A 6,207-nucleotide genomic window follows, 5' to 3' on the forward strand; every position below is an offset into this window, starting at 1 on the left:
CAATGATGTGAACAGGAGCATCGAGTCCTAACACTTCATTTGTGAATAGAGTAATTGTTAAACAAATTATCCACCTTTAATGTATCACATTTCTCAGTAGCATAAGTTTATCTGATTTGTCAACCGCAGCTTCAGCCTAATCTCAGGGAAGCTCACTCACCTTGCTGCTGTTTCTTCAGCTTCCATTACAGTGTCATAGCAGGACTGCGCTGTTTATATGCAATCAGTGCCCAGATACCTACAGAATTGCTCAGGTCTACTTGTGTTTTAGGAAAACTAATCTCTCTATAGTTCTCCCAAAGAACCTGTAAGAGTGAGAGATATGGAGGGAGCTCCCCTCCCAGATGCCAGGCCTCATCTCTCAGCTCTGTCTCTATCCTCTTCTGCCAGGCTGCAGGGGAGGAGCATGGGGATTGCCCTTATAATTAGAAGCTTCATACCTCTCACAACTAATCACAGTCTGATCCTCCTCTGTGCAACTGGCTTCTTCTCATTGCAAAATCCTCAGCTCCTGGGTGTTTCATTCTTCCTTGCTAATAAAGGAACACATTTCGCCAGTAATTCTGCAAGGGTGCTGAACATCCTTCCCTCCAGCTCTAGTCCTTGTTTTTTGTTTCCTTCGGCTTCAACCTGCTCAGGAAAATCTATTATGCTTAAGCTATTATGATAGATCACTTTTAATTAATACATTATTAAGCCCTGTTTGACATAGAGCAGAAACATTCTGAAGCAAAAAGTCCAAAAATTCTTTCTCCTAGTTCCTTGCACTGGGTAAAGATAGAGAAAGAGCTGCTTGTCAAATAAACCCTGGGCGGGTACCTCAAGGAGGAACTTGAGAGGAGGTGGGCTACATGGGAAGGCAGAGCCCCCCATTCCTACACCTCGGCCTCTGCTGGCATGGAAGAATAGGGCTCACCCTATATGATATAATCAGGAAACACCAGGTCATTAGAATGGCAGGATTGGGTTTTACTTAGTTGGTCTTTTGTCATAAAGTTGGACCAAGCCACTGCAACTTCCAGAAAGCATTGGGGCAGTCTGAACATGGGGTATATCCTACCTGGTACTCATGATCAAAGCTGATTGATTTCCCAGCTTGTGGCATGGCATGAGGCCAAAATAAGGGATCTCAGTTTAAAAGCCTGTGAATAACATCAGATAAAGTTTTAATTGTCAGAAAAGATTAGCATTCAGCTCATGTTAAAAAATAAAAATAAAAAGGAAAAACTAACATCAATGAAGATTACATTACAAAATATGTTGTTTATTTTTTAAAATAAAAACATAACTTAGAGGAATCCATCACAGAAGGTTAAAAAAGCACTTTTGAGTTTGTGGAAATCATCTCCATCTTACGTTACACAAAGGAGAGTACTACATCCAAATGCTGCAGGCTGGAGCTCCAGCAGCCATTCAGCAGACTTTCAGTCTGTTTAACAAAAAATGCCAGTCAGTAAATCCTATCTACTTGACTTGTACATAGGAGAAGATGCCCAAATTTGAAATAAATCAGTTTGTACAACTCTGATTCAGCTATAATCATATTGATATGCCTCTGTTTAGTTCAAATTTGTTTTCTGTTTCTGTTATGTCTAAAATTGATTTTAGCCCTGACAGCAATTTCTATTTTCTTGTCAAGCTTTGTCCAGAATAAAAAAATTAAATTTCCACCCAGAGAAGAAAGGAACAATGAATCAATTTTTACAAACAGCCAAAAAGAAAAACAACCCTCAAAAGCCATCCAAGTTGTGGCTAATTTGACAATGGCATCTAGCCCATAATCTGTCCTTCCTGGCTATGCTCTTGCTCAGATCCACTGCTGTCTTTGTGATACTCAGCCCTGTAAGTTTCCACTTGCTGTACTAGGGAAGAAAATTTGCCGCTGTTGCCCCTGTGTCCAGCAGCATGCCATTCCCAGATGCATCTACAAATAGACTTTGAATATTAATGAAACTGCCGTCTCACTGCATTCTATGAATGAGGTGGAGCCTCCTCCAGGAGCTGCTCTAGAACCTGAGATGTTAGAGAAAGTGTGCTGGAGTCTGATCCGTGGCAAGAGGAATAGAAAATACATTCTTCTGATTTTCAGAAATCTGATAAAAGGAAATCAAAACCTGAAAAAGAAAAGGAGGAAAAAAAGAACAACAGTCATTCCGAAGCAAGGAAAGACGTATCCCATGATTCAGGAAGTCCCTAATCCAGACCAGACGTGGTCTGAACTGTGGTGGGCTATGCTATTGCCAGATGCTATTTCCAGTGTCATTTATTTTAAAAGAATATTAGACTTGGCCATGAATCTGCCTTTGTTTGAATTGTTTTTATCTAGAGGTCCTGGGTGACAGAAGGCGCACTGGAATGGGCTTTGCTCTTCTATGACAACAGACCCTTTTTCTTTCCATTGTTTGTTGGACTCATCATTATAAAATCAGGAGATAGTTCTAGACCACCTGGCATAACATTTTGGCATTGCAAGAACTATGATGGTTGCACTCAAGAAAATGATCAACAAAAAAAATCATCATTTAGATGGACAAGCCAGCTTTGGTGCTGATGACAACAGCCCTCCTATTGACAGTGGTTTTTTTGTAATTCCTGCTCCTACACGTTGAGGAGTAGCCATAAGCCCAGTCTACAAGAGGACTATTCCCTTCTCCACCGAGGAGGAAGCCCTTGGTAATTATCCACAGTAAAGATACAGCTTTTGTTTCTGAAAGCTTCTGGGTACAGAGAAGGTCTTTTGCAACCATTCAGAAAGTTCTGCTGTTAGGGGAGAAGGCCAATTGCTTCTGCAAGGCAGGTGAGCTGGGAACCTGAGTACCTGAATGCAGGCAATGCCCTCACCCCTCACCATGGGGCACCATCCCACAACCAGTGGGCTGAGAAGAGTCTCTCAACAATCCAAGACAAAAAATGCAATGAACCAGCTCCACAGTCAAGTCATGGGCTCCATTCAGGAGCAGAACTGACAGGGCCAGCGATGAGTCTGAAATCCATCCAGGACAGAGCTGGCAAAAGGACTGGAGAGAGAGGGATTGGCAGCTGCAGGCAGGGTTGAAATGGTGTCCTGTGCCATAGAGGGGTTGAGGGAGATCTCAGAGGTGACTGGGCAGGGAAAGCAGGCCTGTTAGTGCCTTCAGGGGTCTGAAAAATGCCGATTGACTCTTCTTTCTTCAAAACAAACCAAATGTGAAGGTCACATGAATTCAGCGCTGTGGTCAGGATGATCAGCAGTGGAAAAGATACCTCTCTTGTAACAGTTAGATTGTGATTTGGAATTATCCTTCTTGATAAGAGGTAATGGCCTTAAGTTGCACCAGGGGAGGTTCAGGTTGGATATCAGGAAAAATTTCTTCTCAGAAAGGATGGTAATGCATTGGAACAGGTGGCCCGGGAAGGCAGTAGAGTCACTGTCTCTGAAGGTTTTCAAGAAGCACGGAGCGACATGGTCTAGAGCTCTCATGGGCATGGATTGATGGTTGGACTGGATGATCTTATTGGTCTTTCCAACCTTAACGATTCTTTGATTGATTCTTGCAATTCAAGAGTTATTTACATCTTTCCAAGTGTCTGCTCATCTTCCTCCACTCATACCTTCCTCTTCCTCTAAGGAGGCCTGACTGGAGGCATTTGGGAAGCTTGGCCTCACTGAGGCCTAGTGGGCTCATCTATGAAAGCAGAGTGAGAAGGAAGAGGCTCAGCATGTTTATGAGGGCAGTCTTTGATGAAAGATGCTCTGAAGAGCATGGTGGTAACAAGGGAAAAAATCTTGCAACAGAAACCGCATTAGGAAAGAGATTTTTCTTTCATTCAAGCTGTGTCTTTCTTCCCATTATCTGACCAGCTGAAACAAAACTCCTCTGAAGTCAATCTTTCCCACACAGTCCGGAAATCACTGGTCATCAGCATGGCCATACATTTTGATCTTTCTTTTCTGGTAAACAGAGGAAGTTCAAAGGCTTCTCTTCAACGTCCCCACACTGCTGTAAGACCAGAAGATGAGTGTGTGTTAACAGAAAAGCCCCAGTGCTATAAAAGGAGTGAGGCATGAATAGTTAGCTTCTGTTTATGAAGGAAAATAGAATAATGTAGATATAGTGAAATAAGTGTGTTTCTTAGTATGATAATACACTTTGTATGTAAAAGTTCTTTTCTAGAGTTAATGTATTTTTACTGTGGACTCACTGGCTCTGTAAGAAATTTTTGTTCAAGAAAAATCCCTCCATTTTGAAAGCAGATAAACAGCTTATTGGGGAGTAGTGTCTGCACAGCATGCGCACCAGCACAGCTGGGGAACTATGGGAACTCTCCTATCCACTGCTCTTCAGACAGTTTTCTCCATAAGCAAATCCTTTTAGTGCCTGGGTATGTGTGTTTGAGAAAGAAATCAAAATTACCCAAACCTCAAATATTAAAATCTCGTGAAAGTATTGTCTGCTTCTATAAGATGTGCAGCCCTCCAAACCACTCACTGCATCATAAAGACCAGCAGAGGAGCAGTGGAGCTCCTGGGAAGCTGATATTTCGTATCATATGAGCATATGAATGAATGAGCTCTGGTTTCCTACAGCTCTGTATTGTGCTTTACCCACTGCAGTGTCTAAGAAGACAGAGCTCTGGTTCAACCTTTCTCATTGATGTGACACATGCAGTCAGACTTTCAGGTGTGTAACACCACGTGAACTCCTGATGCCACCTTGAGCATGCTCTGGGCACAAAGGGATGCATGCAGAGCCTCTTCACCTGACTGCCGCCTTCTTCTCAAACTTGTAGGAATTTAATTGTCTGTGAGAGTTTTACCCACCTCTCACATTCAGCTGAGAATCATCTGTGTGTTCAGACATTAGTACAGCGATACATGGACACATGCACAGTGAGGGGTGGAACGTGTGGAATACACAAACACCTACCTTTTAATTGCTATTTGAACTCCATTTGTAGTCAGGGAGGGAAATGGGTGGTCACAGAGCTTTGATTACCATGTACAAGATAAGGAAGAGGATTTCCCAGAGCAGACTAGCGTGATCTTTATAGGTTCGCATCTAACTCATTGATGTCTCAATTTCAGACAAAGTAGAGGTTTCAATCCGTATCTGCATAGAATGCAGTCTTGAAGCTAGCACCACTTTGAATGACCACGAATAGCCCATCTCAAGCTGTGGTACCCATTCAGAAAACTTCAGAAGTTAGGCTGGCAAAAGCTGGTCAGCCTTTAATAAAACCCACTTGTCTCTTCCAGGATAGCCTGGAAAGCAAATAAAATGGGGGAAATTAACAGAGTAAATGAACATTTGAAGTTTAACCTAATTTTTAGTTGGTTTTAATTGAAGACATAGTGGCAGTACTGCCCAATCTCTTTCTTGGACGGCTTTCAAAATAATTAGGAGGTCTTTAAATTAAAAAAAAAAAAAAAAAAAAAAAAAAAAAAAAAGAAGCAGCAGCTGAGAATCGCTGTGCTGGAAAGCCTTCATCCCAGCAGAGAAATGTGCAACACTGGAGACAGGAACTCAGAGCTATAGGGAGAGCTGAAGCCTGAGCAACACAATGCAGAGGGCAAAGTGACAGAGGAACCATTATGAAACCCAGGTAAGAGAGGAGACCTTGAAAAGGAGAGCAGCTTTGTAATCCCCCTACCTAAAATATAAAGACACAGCATGGAATGTGGGAGACAGACTTCCTCACATTATCAGGAATGATAAAGGACTTCCCATTAAAAAGCAATAAAGAACCATTAAACCCTACGGGAAGGCAGAAGAAGCAGCAGGAGCAACAGAAGCCCTGGTGGCAGGCAGCCGCCCCATGGCGACGTGATAAAAGCAAGACCCCATCCTGCAAGGGGTCCTGCCCACCTGGGCACCGCAACCTCTGCCAGGGGGCATCACCCTACACCAACGCACGGCGCAGGCAAGCCTGGGCTGCCAGCCACACGCTGTGTGCTGGGTGTTGGTTCTCCGTGGGACTGGGGAGAGGTGGCAGCAGTGTGTGTGTGTGTATTGCGTTGGGGTCTGTGTTTCTGTTGGGGGGGAGCAGCATGCATCCCCAGCTGGGCAGGAGACTGGGCTTCGTGCGCGCATCCCCAGCCGAGGGTTAGTGCAGGGCTCTGCGTGTGCACGTGGATGTGTGTGTTGCACACACACCACCTGCCCGGGGGCTGCAGTGAGCTGTGCACGCTCTGATCCCCTCGCCCGTGCCGTACCGCGGGGGTGTGCG

This window comes from Numida meleagris, chromosome 2 (assembly GCF_002078875.1).
Source record: "Numida meleagris isolate 19003 breed g44 Domestic line chromosome 2, NumMel1.0, whole genome shotgun sequence".
NCBI classification, from domain to species: Eukaryota; Metazoa; Chordata; class Aves; order Galliformes; family Numididae; genus Numida; species Numida meleagris.